General features: G+C 33.8%; 1 pseudogene; it reads right to left on the bottom strand.

The window, feature by feature from the left end:
• Window positions 1-1,929: 1,929 nt before the first annotated feature.
• LOC127964125 (probable ATP-dependent RNA helicase DHX37) lies at window positions 1,930-15,620 on the bottom strand (annotated as a pseudogene).
• Between the last annotated feature and the right edge of the window lie 4,302 nt (window positions 15,621-19,922).

Consider the following 19,922-nt stretch of genomic DNA (forward strand, 5'->3'; position numbering starts at 1 on the left):
GTTAAATTTCTAAATAAATAGATTATGAAAAAAAAAAAAAAATGCAATGCTAAATAATATTAATGCTCCTCAAAATGGGCATTTCTTTACTCCAAATTTTTTTTTTATTAATTAATTTAAATATTTACCGGGAAAATAAAAACCAAAACATATTAAATAGACTTCAAAATAGATTTCATTAATTAAAACATTTGAGTATTTCTTCTTATTGCGAAAACACCTTAATGGTCCTGAAAATGGGGTAGTAAAAAGTAAAAACAGTAGTAATTTGGAGGGTTTTGTGGAAGAAAACCAGGTCATTTGATTCTCTGGATGACTCAAAATTGCCGGATAGTCAAAGAAATTACCTCCTTAAAGAGAAGTGCATGTACTTGTGCATGTACTGTGTGTGGGAGTAACTGATTTCCCAATCCTTTACACACCTATCCAGCTCTTTAGCTTGATTTCAAGGTCTTTTAGCATTCAGTCCTGCAGTAACGCTCGCTGCTGGCCTTCTCAGGACTGAAATGTGACAGAAATCCGAATAAAAGGCCAGAAGTGGTTCAGCGCTGGCTGGTTTGAGCTGGAAACCACGGCCCTTCATGTGCACCTCAGTTACATAACGCATCCCAGCAGCTGCTGACATTTAACTCCTATTCGTTGTGAAATAAGTCACAGCTGAGCAGATCAGACAACAAAAAGAAGTACTTGAGTGGATCACAAAACAAAGCTCTAGAAAGTGACTCAGAAACAACACTTTCACCATTTCAGCGCTCGAGGGAAGGGCCCACGCTAAAAACTCACTTAACAAGTTGAGAAATATTCATGAGATCTTGTCTTGCTCCCTCAATGACCTCTTTGGGATAGTCACATTTAAACCAACACATGCAGACTATGATATATATGCACACACACACACACACACACACACACACACACACACACATGCATATAATTGTCATGAAATTGATGCTTGAAATAGGCTTCATTTTCTTCGAGGCATAACAAAAGTAATGTCTTACACAATGGAATAGAGGTTTTAAAAAATTATAGTAATAAAAATAAATATTTTACTGTCACAAAAGTAATTTTGTAGATTTGAAATGAGTTATTGAAATGTATAGTACACTGTAAAAAAAATTAATGCAATCTCAAGGGTGAAATATTATTAAAATGTTACAGAAAAAAAGTGTTAAAAGTAAACTTCCATAATCCAAGTTTAGTTTTTTTTTTAAACCAAAAAGTCATGTTTCTTTGTGTTACTAAAGTGATCTTTTGTGAACTTTAGTGTGTTTCTAGGGTCAAAAGAGTCCCCTGTCAACTATATATGGCTCAGGTTTATTCTTTACAGAGATAAAGAACCTGAAAAATGAAAAATCTCTCAGTATTTACTCAACCATCCACTTGTTCCAAGCCTATGCCTGAATGGGTTTCTTTCTTCTGCTGAAGATATGAATAAGAACGTTGGTAACCAGACAGTTGACGGTAGCCATTGACTTCTATAGTATTTTCCCATCTGTTTTGTGCTCCATCAGGTAAAGATGGTACGTCTGACCACATACTAAAGCCCCAGCACACTTCAACAAGAAATCATTGATATCTGGAGCTAAACGCTGCTCAACTCGAATACTGTTAGAGGTTTGAAGACAATGCATTAGTGACAGAACAGACAGTATGGAGACACAAGCTTGTTCAAGACAAAGGACTTTATTTGCTCTGGTGTTCTGATCTGAAGATGATTACAGAAGTCCAGTTTGCACTGCAGATACGGTGTGAGGTCTAGCCATCGTTTTACACTGGAAATCTTCATCTGTCCACAGGCTTTCAGAGGAATCCATCCGTGCCATGTCAGGAAGATCCTGTTCATTAAACCTCTTATGGCATGTGTATCCTGCAGCGTCTCGGAGTTAAAGGCCTGTGCTGGGCAGACAGGTCAGAGGTCACTGTATATCAGATCGGTGGCCAGACTTTACCGACCTCTGGATGAAGAGACTCTGGGATCCACTGACAAAACGCTGACAGCAGATCCTTTTTTTGTCTCTTATATATATACACGCACACACACACACACACACACACACACACACACACACACACACACACACACACACACAATGCCATTCATAAGTTTAGGCGCAGTAAGATTTAATGTTTTTGAAAGAAGTCTCTTATGCTCGCAAAGTCTGCATTTATTAGATGAAAAATACAGCAAAAACAAAAATAATATTGTACAATTGTTTTACTGAAAAAATGTATTCCTTAAATTATTTTATATGGAAAATAAAGCTAGCTATGTGTGATTTTTTTTTTCTGACAATTTTTTTTTTTTAATTTTCATGCATTTCATTTTTGAAAACTAAAGTATATGTATTTTTTTATCATTTATATTCTGTGATGTAAATTTAGAACTCAATACAAAATGTCCAAAGAATTCTTGGAAAAAAGTATGAGTGAGTTTTTTTCCTCAGAATTGCATGGAAAACTCAAGATTGCAAAATATAAATCTAAATATCATCATCTTTACTCCAGTCTTCTGCATCACATGATCTTCAGAAATCATTCTAAGGAATGATGTGTGACAGCTCTGCACTGCATGATCTGTACTACGGTAAAATCAATCCTTTTCCACTAAATGACTACAAGAATGTATGAACCTGAATCATATTTTCATATGCATAGCAACTTACATTTTTCATCTTTCTTCCATGCAGCTTCTAAAGACGTTCTGTTGTCGACTTTCTCTGCCACGAGCGCTGTCAGAAGAGCTTCAGTCCGCGGCTGCAGCCTGAGATTATTCAACAATAAGTATTTACACTCCCAACGAAGTTAAAGTGTGTATTAGATCTTACTTGGCCCACGTCTTCAGCACGGTGGAGGGGGACGACAGTAAACATCAGCTGTACTGTTGAATCTTGGGACAAACCTGCAGAAATTCAGCCAGGAATGAGTGCATACGTCATTTTCTGCTGCAACACCATGAATTATAAATATGGTATGTTTCAATTTGTGTAATTACACTGCTGTTTAAAGTTTAGGGTCAGTAAGACTTTTCTGACTGCTAGAAATGAATACTCTTTTTTGCCAAAGACGCATTAACTTGATCAAAAGTGCCATTTATAATACTACAAAAGCATTTTCAAATAAATGCTGATCTTTTTAAACTCTCTGCTCATCCAAGAATCCTGACAAATTCAATTCATCAAAGTTTCCTAATAAACGGTTTTCAACATCACTAATAATCAGAATGGATCAGAATGATTTCTGAAGGTCATGTGACACCGAAGACTGAAGGAATGGTGCTGAAAATACAGCTGCGCATCACAAGAATAAATTACACTTAAAAAAAAAACATTTTAAAACAATATTGATGATTTTACTGTATTTTTGATCAAATAAATGCAGCCTCGTCGTTCAGAAGAGATTTATTAAACTGTAATGGATTTATTTTGTAAGTAGCCATGTAATAATTAAGATAAATATACACTCAGCCATCAGTATCTTGATTATGGCCATACGTTAGGTTTTATTCATAATGACCAAATCTGTCATGGTTTTAAACTGGTAGTGCAAATAACTGATATTTCCATCTTGTTTTGGTTTGACACTCACACTTAAACACACACACACACAGAAACGTCACCTGTGCTTCCAGGAAAAACTTTTCAGAACAGTTTGTAACACTCAAGGCCCTCTGGGTAATCCATCTTAATGGCAGGAAGCTTCCAACTGACTCTGTCTGTGGAGAGAGACACACCCACATCATGTGACTGTGATCTCACACACACACACACACACACACACACACTAAAAACTAGAGCTGGGGCTCTTACAGAAGGTGCTCTGCCTGTGACACTTCACTCGGCCACTCATTGGGCAGAACTAGGGGGCGGGGCTTTCCTCCGGAGCACTGAAGTGACAGTATTGTGGGAGGAGCTTCGGAATCCATTCCGCCTGAACGGCACAAACACCTGCAAGAAACATGTCCTTTACACTTGGGAAATACAACAAATGTATTATTTCAACAGAGCTGTCATTTATTTTACAAGTTCTTTTTTTTTTTTTTTTATAACTGACGTGTTTACTTGTAAGTATTTTAGGCCGATGTATAGAAATCACACACACACACCTCTCATGTATATCTTGGTGGTCTCAATGATGTCCTGATTAACCACAAACTCTGGAAGGGTCTTATGAAGGGCTGATGATGGGTGAATGAACACTGGATCATCCAGAAGAGGGGTCTCTAACACAAACACACACATGCAGATTAATCTCTCTGACTTCTGTGAGATTCAACAGCAAAATCAGAAGCAATCTTTAAAGGCACCTTGTAGCCGTTCCTCCATTTAGGGTCGAGCAGCTCCTCGGCCTGCACTCGTCTGGCGATGTGATCTCCTAAACCTGCCAGATCTGCCGTAAACACAGCACCTGAGACTCTGTCGGAGGAGCCATCTTATTATCCACGAATACACCAGCGTCAGAGCACACCGCGTTCACTGAGACAGAGAGAGAGAGAGAGAGAGAGAAAGGGAGAGAGAGATGGCTCAGTCATTCACTAGCAGGCAGATACAGAAAAAGCACGTGTTTCTTCATGTATGTACCTGCATTGGTCAGTTGTCCTCGTAGTCTTCAGATATCCAGCATGGCTTTGTACCGAAGCCCGTTGTCTTCACAGAACTGCTGAGGGCCGCCATAATAAAGTAAATATTATGCATTTAATTGCAGTGATTGGCATGCATGTTAATTATTATCTTTCAATTAAATGGTGATATCGTATATATCGGCTATTGGCCATATCATTAAAAATATATACAAATGACATATATATAGATAGAAAAAAAAATTCTATAAGACACTGACATTGATATTGTTAACAGAAACTATTACAAATCATTTCCATTAATTGAAACCAAAAACAATTCAATATAAATATTAGACGGGAAAAAAAGACTTAAAATCTTTTGAATGTTTTCTTGGCTGCTAAACAGGGTTATTTTAGTTAATTAAAAATATGCCATAAAAAAGACTTACTTAAACAGAAATTAATAATAATGATAATAATAATGTATGTTTACTATTAGATTCATAATTTCAGCCATAATATTATTTCAGCTAGTTTCTCAACATTTCTCATTATTTTCATTTAGTTTAACTTGATATGCTAAATTAAATAAAACTGAAATAAAAATTATATATTAAAAAACCTATACAGACATGAAAAAAACACACAGAAACATTCAAAATAGTATAAAACTTTATTTTACTAAAATGACTAAAACTCAAATAAAAACGATCAGAAATATAGAAATATTGAAATAATAATACTAATAAAAAAGACAAAGTACATAACATTACTAAGACAAACTAAAAATTAAAAAAATGAAAACAAAATAAATAAATAAGCTAATTCAAAATATGAATAAAAACTATAACAGTATATAAATAATACTAAAATAGCAGGAAAGGTTTCAGACAATATAAATCTTGAAGAGTTTTTTTTTTTCACATTAAACCTGGATGTCTGAACATTTGAAAAACACTGATCATGGACTCAAACTCATACCCAGCAGAACCATCAGATCTCCCAGCTGGAGCGACTGTCCTTGCCCAGCCCATAACCTCCTCATCTGGACACATCTGGCTTTCTTCCCTACCATATGAGTGCAAATGATGATATAGTTTCATTTAACAACTTTCCGAAATACTTTGCAACGATCACATTTTTAATAGGTACGAAGCACTACATTTAATTATATTACACTCGACTGTCAGGGTTTTGTGGAAAATCATTTTTTATTATCATTCTATGAGACCTATATAGTTCACATTTATGTGGTTATGAACTATTTTCAACACATTACAATAAATACAATATCTACATTTAATTATTATACAATATTTAATATATTATATAATACAATATAAATAAACACAATAGCAATCATATGTAATACTATGAAAATATGTTCACTTTTAATGACATTACATTCCTTAAATTTTCCGTTACTTCAAATATATGTTAAATAAAAAATAAATATTTTTCATTTAGTTTGGGACTAAATCCTTCGATACTTACAGTAAAAATAAAAAAAAATTGTCATTTTCATTTAGTTTTAACTACAATTACTAAAACCAAAACTGGCATAAAACATTTAGAAAACAATAAAGATATATTTAAAAGAACCAAAAACAAATAAAAATGACAAAAACACACAACTAAATTACTAAAATTTAAGCTGAATTACTAAAATTTAAATGAAAGAGGATGATTTCAAAATAAATATGAAGTCAAAGTATTAATACAAACTATAACTCAACTATACTCAAATTATAAAACAACACTGGACTTCAAAACTGAACATGTATTATTTTTCATCATTTTATGGGATCTGTAGTTCATATTCATGTGTTTATTTAACCATTTTGTTACATGAACATTACAATAAATATATATTTTAGAAATAAAAAAAGATTAAACATGACAGTTACAAAGTAACAGTTTATATCACAAATTTTATAATATTTTGCAAATATGTGCATATTTAATAAGACAATGCACAATGTCATAATTTTACATGACATATCAGTACACAGAAAGGCTGTGACATTTCTGAGTTTATATCATGTATAAAACGATTCAAAAAAACATGTTCCAAAAAATAAGATTGCATCCCATTTCAATGAGATTTTCATACACCAATGTATATTTTTCATAAAAGCCACCAAGTCATCCTAGCTTCCTTTGAGCACATAAAATGGATCAGTTAGAGGAAAGAGGGAGGGATGAACGAGAGAGAGGAGAAATGCGGTGTACCGTCCGTGTCGAGGAGGTTCTTCCAGCGCTCCCAGAGTCATAAAACCTCTTCTTCACACGACCGCAGTCCATGACATACTTGATGCCGGGGATCGTCAGAGACGTCTCAGCCACATTAGTGGCGACGACACTCAGATGCGCTCCAGCCGGAGGAGGACGGAAAACCTGAACACACACAACACAACGCATCTAAACGAGCTGAACACTACCAGAACAGTCACAAATGTTTCATTTTGACACGTCTGAGGGTTGAGGTCAATCTGATGCTAGTACATCTGCCAGCATCTTACTATTATTCAACAACAGATATTTTTTCATATTGATAATGTTTATTCGTTTATCTTTATAAATATTGAATTTGGTTCTGTAATTCAGAGCTTCATAATTAAAAATGGTTTACAAAAATGAATACGTACACATTAAATACTGAACATGGAACAGTTTTTCAAACTGACAGAAAAAAGAAAATGGTTGGAAATATAATTTTTTTTGTTGTTGTTGTTGTTGTATGTATGTTAAGTTAAATTAAATTTAAATTTAAGTGTACTCCAAAATTGGCTGTGGAGATTAATTTCTCCATGAAACAATAACATTAAACAGTTTAAAATATTATTTATATTAATTATTTATAATATAACAGAAAATAAATTTACATTATAGTATAATGTAGTTCTATTTTGTAATGTTAATGTAAATCATATATATATATATATATATATATACACACACACACATATACACTGGGGCTGTCACTTTTAGTTCGAAAATCGATTGCACAATCGATCGGATCAACCAAAAAAAGTTTCCAAAATGAAAATAGGGAACTGAGTTTAACCAAATATGTACACTATTCATTTTAAAATAATTAAACAAAAAAAGAAAAAGAATTCCGAAAGTGCAGTATGCCTTGCGAAAGCTAAACAGAAAATAAGCGCGTCTTCTCAACAGCTGGACATATAGTGAATAAAAAACCCTCTGCTCTGGACCCCGAAATGTTGATCGACTTGTTTTCCTGTCCAATAAATTTGTGATGGCCCTAGCCTTTTTGCGCATGCCTGCCTAGTGCCGCCTAGACTAAGTATCGGTTAAATTCAATAATATAAAATAAAACACACATGGCCTGTTCTCAAGTCCATTTAAAGTATAATTTTTTTGAACTCTCTTTACGTTCATCCGTTATTTGACGTTGAAAAAGGAAACGTCTTTTTTTAGACAAGGAAAATCGATTTTACAATTGATTCAATGAAAACTTATGTCTTAAAAATCGAAAATGATTTTTTCACAAAAGTGACAGCCCTATATATACATACATACATATATATTTTTTTACAGTATATATATATATATATATTATTTAAAGTACACATTTAAAGTATATATATAATATATATATATATAATATAATATAATTATATAATTATAATTATATAATTGCATATATTATTATTTTCAGAAAATGATATTTATTTATCCTATAATATTAAATAGTATCTATTGTTCTATTGTATTGTAATAAAGTAAATGAAGTGAAGGACACTGAAGTAAGGCACACAACTTCGCTTGCAGCTCAGTCGCCAATAGAGAGTAGAGAGGAAGCACATACAGCGGGATGGACGGGTCGGCTCCAGGTCTGAACCCTCATTAAAATCCTGCCGATCCTCATCCCCCTCATCCACGGACAGAGCCGAGTAACAGTCCAGATTAATCTTTGGGAGCGCCTGAGACAGAGATTGTAACCTTGTTGAGTATACAGCACACTTCTTGCACAAAATATACTGGACACTGCATACGGTTTTAATAAATGGTGTCAAATAACCTGTAATAAGCTACATTATTGACTACTAGGGTCGCAAAAAGGTGGAACATTTCCAGTAAATTTAGAAAAACATTCCAGAAATTTCCAGGATTTTTTTTAATATTCCAGGGACTTTCCAGAAATGTTCCACCCCTTTGCAAGCCTACTGACTACACCACTTCATTTCCATTCATCATTTTAAAATAGCAATGAACAAAATACTATTAGAGCATTTATTAACCCTTGTTAATGTAATCTAATAAAAATACCATCGTTCATTGTTTATGTAAGTTCATAGTGCATTTACTAACATTAAAAAATCCTTTACTTATATCAGAACTTTCAAAAGTGCATGAGTAAATGATGTGAAACGCTGTATTGGTTATTATTAGATCACTGTACCTAATTTTAACAATTAACACCTTTACTGTAAAGCATTTCAAATCTATTTGGATCGGCCAGAGAGAGAGAGAAGTATATTTCAGACCTCGCTGGGGTCTGTAAGGGAAGGCCTTCCTCAGTCTGCGACACACAGAATGAACCTCTGCTTGACCCGTCAGAAACACCAGCATGTCACCTACAACAACACACACACGTGTTTAGATCCCTGCATGCATCTGTGCATATCACGTATCTTTGTTTCTGTGTGTTTAAGCGACCTGGCGGCAGCATGCGGTGAATCTTGCAGATCTTACGGAAAGCTTCTCCAGTGTAGTCATCCATTGGTGTGCGTTTATTAAAATGAACCGTGACTGCAAACTCACCTATACACACACATGAACAGCATTAAAACGGTCATTTATGTGACAACGCTCTTTTTCTTGGTCATATCAGAAGTTATCTCCATATAAAAGTGTCTTAGTGTTTGGTTTCTGATAGCGTTTGTTATGAATTCCATAATAATGTTCCAAGAATATTGTTTAAAGTTCTATTTTTACAAGCATAAAATAACAATGCTAGAATATTTCAGGGTTAGTTTCTTTTTTTGGGGGGGGGGGGGGGGGGGGTGATGACCTAACACCAACTTATACAGGACATTGAAAATAACTCTACTGGTTATTGTTAGGATGATTTTATTTTTAAACTAAACTTCCAGTTAAGAAAGTGACTGATGATTTATTTTGATTACCTACACAATATTTCCTAAAATATGTTTAATTTATCGTAATCTGCAGAAGACACACCTGATGCCTTCATTTGTTTTCTACAGTTTTTGATTATACATTTGTATTAAATCATGCATCCAGATTTTTTTTCATTTCATAGGAGTCTATAATTTAAAAAAATTAGACAGCTGTAATAATTATGGCAATAAATTATTTATTATTAAGTTTTATGAACTGAATTAATTAGACATGCTTTTTGATTATTCCGAATTTAATATATGGAATCCAAGAAAACTCTTGAATTTGAGGAACACATAATGGAATTTTGGAAAAAATGAAACTGATTGCATAGGTGGCAAGAAATTAATTATTTTCAATAATTAGTCATGTTTTTTTTTTATTCCTAAAATTACATTTAACAATTAAAATGGAATCCAAAATACAAAAAAAAAAAATCCAGAAAAATGTTAACAGGCAAAAAAAAAAAAAAAAAACTGAATTTGAAAAAATACAAAAATAAAAACGAGGGAAAATGGAATTCATCAACTTTTAATTAATTGCTGTTAAATTGTATAAGTTATGGTTTTTGATTACTAAAATTATAAACATTTTAATAAATAGGAAACAACTGAATTTGGGAAAAGTCAAATGCGATTTGAGAAAAAAAAAAATACATATTTCATCGGACCCTACTTCATGCCAATGACATGAACATGCTCATGTAAACAAATCAGACACCTTGATGACCGGTGGAGGAGTTCTCAGTGAAGTCCTCCACACGCAGCGTGGCCGACATGATGATCAGCTTCATGGGTAAGCCTTTCTGTGAACCACAGAGCACGTTATAAACATGCCAGCCTCACAGCGTTAACCTGACCATCAAGCATGTTCACGTGTGTCACCTTGTTACGGAGTGGGACGATGCGTGACAGGAGCCCGATGAGGATATCAGTGTAGACGCTGCGCTCATGAGCTTCATCTATGATGATCACGCTGTATTACTGCAGCAGGAAATCCTGCAAAAACATGCATCGTTACAGGGATATCAAGAGACAGAAGATGCATCATCAAACAAGCAGAAATACACCAATGGCTCTCTTGCAGCTTCTCTTTTCAGCAGCTAAAAAGGGGTTTAAGTCAGTTCTTTCTATCTTTTGCTGTAGTGTGTCAGTTTTATCTGAAAGATGCACAAAAGCTTTCTTTGAGAGCTAGTGTGTAAGCTTTGCTCATTTAAGTATAATACAGTATAGTATTGTGTAAAAACAATGTAATACATGGTGCATGTTTGTGCATGCGTGTTACCTTCTGAATTTCTTTCAACAGGACACCGTCTGTCATAAACTTAATCTTTGTGTTTTCTGTCACATTCCCCTCGTACCTGATCTGATAAGACACCACCCTGAACACACACACACACACACACACACATATTTCAGGTTGGCATTAAAGCTGTTCAGACTTCATGCAGGATGTTTGTAAAAGGTCTAAAATAACTGCTGTCATGCACACAAACACGCTAACAGAGCAGGTTAAAGTCAACATGAGATACATTTTAAGAGTAAAAATGCCTGCATGGCTATTTGGATGAATCAAAGAAACGCTGAAAAAATTATTTAAAAAAATGTTTTCAACACTGATAATCAGAAATGTTCCTCGAGCAACACATCATCATATCAGAATGATTTCTGAAGATCATGTGACACTGAAGACTGGAGGAATGATGCTGAAAATACAGCTGCAAATCACAGGAATAAATTACATTTTAATATATATTCAAATAGAAAACAGTCATTTTAAATTGTAAAAATATTTCACAATATTACTGTATTTTTGATCAAATAAACGACTCATGCTCAGATGAAAAATGCATAAACGCCACTTGAATTATATACTGTATGTGCCAAATCTGATTATTTGCAACGTATCTTTAAATTGTGAAAATGAACAATAATCTGTCTATATTTTCTCTGATCTAATATTTAATAATATCATCTGTTATTATACAGCTACTCACAGTGATTTTAATATGTTTGATACGGTCATGTCAAGCCTAAAAACAGCTTTTAAGCGAGCTAACATCACTGTATGGCCAGAAGCAGCTTATTTCTTCACTGCACAGATGTCATACCCGCTGGGGAAATTCATCTCTGTGGAAACACGGTGAGACATGCTGATCGCCGCCACTCTGCTGGACTCAGTCACACCAATAATACCCCAGAGCTGAGGAACAGAGAAGCTAACCATGAGAGACAGACAGCACAGAGCACAAACAGGCAAGGGCTCGTGGGGTATGACGAGGTTACGTACAGGGACTGAGGCACCTGTGTGGTTTTCCCGCTGCCCGTCTCTCCACACAACACCACACACTCGTTCTCTCTCACCGCCTCCATGATCACCTGCTCCTCCGCCGGGATCACCAACCTCAGACGAGCCTCCTGCAATCCACATCAACAATTACAGAGTCCAAAACCAACGGCCAAACGCAGGTAACAAATGAAAAGTCAATCGGATCTGTGCATATCAAACCAAAGTGATTCAAATCCAAGTGACAACATGGTATAGTTATTCATAATTTCCATGATGCATATCTCTCATTACGTGTTTTAATACATTATGCTTTCTAAAGTTGTAAAGTAAAGGATTACAATGCATTCAAACTGTACTTACAATTATTAAGGAGAAAATGAAATGCATTATATATTATCATATTTGAACTTTCATCTATTTATCAGTTTATAAATCATCATCATAATCTACATGTACGTGCTGTTTCCCTGCGGTCAAACTGAACTTTCACAGCGAGAAACATTTCAAAACCTGAAATATACTGTACTGTACTATACTACACTATACTATATGTGATGCATACCAAATTAAAATGAATAAATAAAATAATAATAATGAAAAAAACTCTAATTTGTGGTCCCTAAATGTCTAAGTGACCAGTTTTCTTCAGAATCAGTTGCAATGTGGTCTATGATATACTATATTAATATACTATATAATATAATATACTATAATACAATACAATATAAAGATAATAAATAATGCAATATAATACAATAAAATTATATTAAATTATAATATATGTGATACACACCAAACTAAAATAAGTAAATAAATCAAATAATAATAAATATAACATAATATTATGATGAAAAAACTCTAGTTTGTAATCACTAAATGCCTAAGTGACCAGTTTTCATTAGAGTAAATTGCAATGTGGTCTATATAATATAGTATAAGATAATATAGTATCGTATAAAATAATATAAAATATGTGAAACATACTAAAATAAATAAATAAATAAATAAAATAATAACAATTATGAAAAAAGTATAGTTTGTGACCAGTTTTCTTCAGAATCAGTTGCAATATAATATAACATAATATAACATAATATAACATAATATGATATGATATGATATGATATGATATGATATAATATAATATAATATAATATAATATAATGCAATCGTTGTATTAAAACTCTTGTGACCCTCACACACTTTAGACCAGTCTGGTTCCTGTACCTGAATCTGGAGCAGTCGATCCACAGGAATAAACACTGCAGGTTTACATTCTTACTTCTTCTGCGTTTCCTCTTTCACGTCTTGATCTTTCTTCTCTTCCTTAACATGGGTTTCCTTCTGTTTGTCCTCCTCTCTCAGCAGCTGCAGATCTTCTGAGTGTTCTCCCTCCTCTTCCAGCGCTCTTCCTCTCTGATCTGCTCAGATGGGGGTTGAATCAGTCTCCTGATCTTCTTTCACAGATCTGCGAGCACACACAGTGATGTATTTACACATCTTCAGTATGAGCTGCTCAGAGTCCTGCAGGGTTTGCTCTCTAGACCAACTAAAAACTCTTTCTCTCCTTACGTGGGTTTTTTTCTCTTTCTGCTCCAGAACTTTCTCCAGGTTCTTCCTCTGCTTCTTTGTCAGGGCTCTTCTCTTGGCTACAGGATGCTCTACTTTGGGTTTCTTGGTTTTGGTGGCGGGCAGAACAAGAGCGTTGCAGGCGTCTACACCTTTAAGCATGGCTCCATCTGCACACGTTCACATTACACAGTTATTAACTCCAGAACACACACATTCACACTGAAAGAGTGCTGACACACTGAATATCTTGAGAGGGGCATAAAACAATTATGAATAATTATAATATGGTTAAAAAATTCAATGGGAATTAGCCTTTGTTTACAAAAACTAAACAAATTACACTCCTGGGCAAATTGTTTTCAATTTTATTAAGCACAGATTACCAGTACGGAAATCAGCAAGGAATTAATCAAATACACTCTTAGCTCAGAAAATGGTCATATATGCAACGTTAAATGTTAAATAGTCAGCTATTTTTTTAAATATATGTTTTACTATATATTTTTTTGCCCAGTCAAAAGTTTTTGAACATTAACATTTTTCATGTTTTTTTATTTTTATTTATTTTTAATTTTTTTAAATTATTTTCTTCTGCATTTATAATCAATCTAATATAATCAATATAATTTAATTATTGAAAAAACACACAAAAAAATTATTAAATTTTTATTAATTGTAGCAGAGAGAATAATTATGATGCTTTGTTTTTTGGCAATTTTAAACTAATTTTCTAAATTACTTTAATGAATTTTAAGAAATAAAAAGAAACCGATATATAAACGAATAACAAAAACAAACATTCACGTTCACCTGTAAATATGCACAAAAATGGTTTAAATCGTTAATTTTTTTTTCATTTTAATTGTACTCAATTAGGGTCATTTACAGCGAATACTACATTTGCCGTAATAAACTGTGTTGCATTTAAGTCCTTTGCAATTTGCATGCTGCTTTTGACTTTAAATACTATATATAAATGTTAACCTATGCATAAACAAAAAACAAAAAAACTAACTATAAAAAAGCTACACATAAACACTACCTACAGATTTAAATATGAATATACTATATAAAAATGTTTACTCATATATAGACTGAATAGGAAAAATATATAGACTATGAGAATGCTTCCCATAATACTGTACATGTGCAATGAGAAACACTGTAAGTCAAGCAGCTGGCTGAGGAATAGTGCAGGATGATTTAGTGCACGAGCATGAAAACACGTATTTGAATCTTTTATGGTAGCATCGTTACATGTTAAATGAATGTTTCTGCTTCTTATTGCATCCCTCACAATGATGATAGCACATGCATCTTACCTTGTACCTCCACCTGCACATCTGTCTGTCTGTCTGCAGCAGCTGTCTGTCCAGATGTGCTCTGTCTGCTTTTCCAGTTGTGTTTCTTTCTCAATCCGCCCATGGCAGGAGTTACAGCTCCAAACACAAACCCTCAGAGATGTGAAGCCCAGAACGTGATGAGAATCTGTCAAGAACATGACAAGAAACTTAATGCAGGTGTCACTTCACAGAAATACTAAAGGCCCCCAACTAGGCTTCATTTTATCTCAAGCAAATTTGGGGTTGAAATGTGACATCGATATTGTGGGTAGTTTCTCCACAGCTAATGTTGACAAACACATCTTAACCACTCGTTTCGGGTTATTAGAGTTTGTTCTGTGTTATAATATGAGATATAAAGATCATATTTTCACATCTGCTCATATGTGCTGCTGGATGTCAGTGTTTACGCTGCTCGAGATCAGATGAAAAAATATATAATTCATTAAAAACTTCAAAATTACTGACGCTGAAAAACTTCTACGTATCGAATATTGATTATATAAATAATCTTCGCGTCGTCCTTCATCCATTTAAAAAATAACTGTAACATATTAATATAGCAACATTCAAAAAGACTCACTTGTTGATCCTGTGATGATGTTATGCAACCTTTAAATGAGCCCGTTGCACTTCAGCAGCGATAAAAGGTTCCGGGATTCATGGTTCCCCTTTGTAGTTTGTTCCAGAACATCCTACATCGGCTTCCACAAACCCATTACAAATGTTTTATTGAAAGTATAAAAACATTAAATGCAATTAAAAAAAGCAAACACCAAATAAAAATTTAAATGTCTGTATAACATATTTATTAAATATTTAAAAATTTTTATAATTATTTTCAATTCACAAATTTGCATACATTTAAGGTTCAACATTTTTCATTCTGTTGATATCATTGTATAATTTATATTTTTATACTTTCTGATTTTATTTAAATTTTAGTTGAAGTTTGTGTTTTGTAGTAAATATATATATATATATATATATATATATATATATTTTTTTTTTTATCTGTCTGTATAGTTTTTATTATTATTATTTGAATTTTATTTCCAGTTATATTTATTTTGGTACATCAAATGAGAAATTAAAATAATGAAAATTAGTTAGCCTGAATTCACTGTAAGTCGCTTTGGATAAAAGCATCTGCTAAATGCATACATTTATTTATTTTTTATTAAAATAAAATAAAATATTGCCTTGGTAACAAGCTGAAATAAAGTTTTATGGTTTTTTTTTATACAGAAGTTTTTGCACATTACTTTTTGTCACTCCATAAGTCAGAAATACATTGTTTTTATTTTTAATTTATTAGTTAATTGTATTTATTTATATGTGACCCTGGAACACAAAACCATTCATAAGTGTCAATTTTTCAAAATTCATCTGAAAGCTGAATAAATAATCTTTCCGTCGATGTATGGTTTGTTAGGAGGACATGATTTGCCAAGATATTTGAAAATCTGGAATCTGAGGGTGTAAAAAATATATATAAATATTGAGAAATTCACCTTTAAAGTTGTTCAAAGGAGTTCTTAACAATTCATATTACTAATCAAATCTTTTTATAAATTTACAGTAGGAAATTGAAAAAATATCCTCATGGAACATGATCTTTACTTAACAACCTAATGATTTTTGGAATAAAAGAAAAATCTATAATTTTTACCCATACAATGTATTATTGACTATTTCTACAAATATACCCCAGAGACTTAAGACTGCTTTTGTACTCCAGGGACACATATTGTTTTATATGTAGCAACTATATGACAGTATATTTCATCCATGGAAATGTAATAGGCCTATATAAAACATATTAAAACCAAAAGCCACTGTTTTTGGAATAATCATCTCAGAATTAGTAAGAAACACGAACTGAGTTTCTTTCAGTAAATTTGATGGAGCAAAATAACTTGGAAACAGGGGCGGATCTACCAGGGTGGCAAAGCAAATGCCACCCTAAAAGAAAGCCTTGCCACCACTGCTGCCACCCCAGTTGGCAACAACGAATTAAAGGTTATGGCCAATTTGATACTTTACAAGCGCGAATCTTTCGTGATTCGTGGTCCCGCTTCGAACTCCCGAACTGATTCAAATGATTTGTGTTCCCCAAACTGACTCAAATGATTCGCGAAACCGCTACGAACTCCCGAACTGATTCAAATGATTCGTGATCCCGCTCCGAACTCCCGATCTGATTCAAATGATTCGCGAACCCGCTTTTGAACTCCCGAACTGACTCAAATGATTCGCGAACCCGCTACAAACTCCCGAACTGATTCAAATGATTCGCGAACCCGCTCCGAACTCTCGAATTGATTCAAATGATCCGCGAAGCCGCTCTGAACTCCCGATCTGATTCAAATGATTCGCGAACCCGCTTTTGAACTCCCGAACTGATTCAAATGATTTGCGATCCCACTACGAACTCCCGAACTGATTCAAATGATTCGCGATCCCCAAACTGACACAAATAATTCGCGAACCCACTCCGTACTTCCGAACTGACTCAAATGATTCGCGATCCCGCTCCGAACTCCCAAACTGACTCAAATGATTCGCGATTCCCATAACTGAATCAAATGATTCGCGATCCCGCTACGAACTCCCTAACTGATTCAAATGATTCGCAATCCCCAAACTGACTCAAATGATTCGCGAACCCGCTTTGAACTCGAACTGACTCAAATGATTCGCGATCCCGCTCCGAACTCCCGAACTGACTCAAATGATTCGCGAACCTGCTCCGAACTCTGACATATATTCAGATATAAATGTAATTTAAAAAATAAGTTAATAATTTTCGATTTTCAAATATTGCATCTGTCAAACATAGTTAACCACTTTTAAAAAGCGTGAGGATACATAACAACCCTGTTTGAAAAGCGACAGGGATTAAATCGCGGAACTGGAACTTGCTGTATAAAGCAGAACGTCACGGAATTCGGCCATTTTTAAATGAATAAATCAAAAGTATAGCATTTAATCAAATCTCGATATGGACTAGTCTGTAATATTAAAGGTGTTCAGTACCGTCACTCCCTACACGCAGAGTAGGGCACCAACTCCCAGAGGGGGCATTGGTATACACTTTTCTAACGTCAGTAGCATTTGAAGATAATTACTTATAGTCATAAAAAATACTGTAATTGTTCATGTAGGTGTCAGCTATAATGTACAATTGAATTAAATGTTTGATATTTATTAAAATAATCTGTAAATCATATGTAAATTATTCTACTCTTTCACATGGGCTCAAAAGCAAATTTGAAGCTCAATAGCATTTGAGGAGAAAGACTTGCAGTCATAAAACAATTGTAATGTGTTTATTTAGGTGTCAGCTACAATGCACACCTTTTTAATATATAAAATAAATTATAAATAATTTAGGTAAAAACGAGGCCCGTTTATCACTTTCAGGCACATTCCTGTGAAAGATATTTTTTTTTCCTCAGGTTCCCTTAGGAAAACTACCAATCATTGTTCTTGTAGCCATGGTAACTGCAAATTAACCATGATTTTGTTACTTCAAATAATAATTTACAGAGTATTAATATACTGTAATATTTTGTTGTTGTTGTTGTTGCTATAAAAACAGTCCTAAGCCATCAATAGCCTTTAAAATTACTTAAAATGCATTACATAAAAAAATAATGAGGCAATAATGATTGGTTAATAATAACACTGTTAAAATACATAAAGTAGGCAAATACAAAATAAACAATTTATGTACATGTTATTACAAATGCCATGTGATTGCTGCTGTTACACTTACAGGACAATCAAATCCTTGTTTAGGCTACTGACCAAACATTTCATTCATATTCACTTCATGTTTCATTTTGGCCACCTTTTTGCTATTAGATGACACAGCCTTTATAATTTCTTCAACAAAAAACCCCCCCCCCAAAAAACGTGCATATCTCAACCCTTACAAAAATAAACCATGGTTTTATCATAGTAAAACTGCTTAGTTTCCTTTTGCATGATTTCTGAATGCTTGAGACTATAAAATAAATTAGAGTCATAATAAAGTTATAGCCACAGGCAAATGTCAAGAGCTACAATTGTGATTTGTAAATAATACAATTTATTCATTTAGTTTTTTATTTGATTAAAGTTCCATTTTCACTCCTAGTAGGTGTTTTTTTCATCATCATATTTGAGGAAGGGGGGCACAGCAATACAATCCTGCTCAGGACACCCATTTGGCCAGCAGTGGCTCTGAAGGTGTTGTTATACACGTCTCTGGGAATGTGTGCTCTACTACACACACACACACACACACACACACACACACACACACACACACACACTGAAGCACGCGTGGTGTTTTAATTTAAGCTTGCCAAAACAATAACACCATATTTTTCAAAAAAAAAATTATTTTTCTAAAAGTATATTTGTATTTGTACCTATAATGTTTATTTATTTATTATTATTGTCAGCTAATAAAACCTATGCTTCAGGGACCATATTCATATAACATCTAAGGTTAAATCTAGCTCTTGACTGGTTGAGTTAGATGGTGATTAACACTAAACAGTAGAAAATCAGTTGAGTCTCCCCATCTGGAAATGTCATTAGCTGTTAAGATCTTATGTTTCTTATAATAAATTGACATATTGATAACACTGAACCTTTTATAACGCTCTTAATTACATGTCGATGCATACTGTATGCATTAGTGAGTGTGTGGTGCTGATGGTCACTTATTCCTTATATGAACTGTTTCAAATGCAAGACATTGATTGCATGAGATTAAGTTTGTAAATGATAGCCTGTGCCCTTTTGTAGTGTGCACATATATTTATCATCAAACTGTGATAACTGTGACTAAATTCAGTATATATATGTCTGCCATATGTTGCCACCCCTCAAAAATTCCTGCCCCCTTCTTGCCACAATATTTTTCTATATCCGCCCCTGTTTGGAAACTATATATCTTGCTGATCAATCATACGGATATGAATCTATAGTGAACAAACAACAACGGCAAC

The sequence above is a fragment of the Carassius gibelio genome, chromosome B8 (genome assembly GCF_023724105.1).
Source record: "Carassius gibelio isolate Cgi1373 ecotype wild population from Czech Republic chromosome B8, carGib1.2-hapl.c, whole genome shotgun sequence".
NCBI lineage: Eukaryota > Metazoa > Chordata > Actinopteri > Cypriniformes > Cyprinidae > Carassius > Carassius gibelio.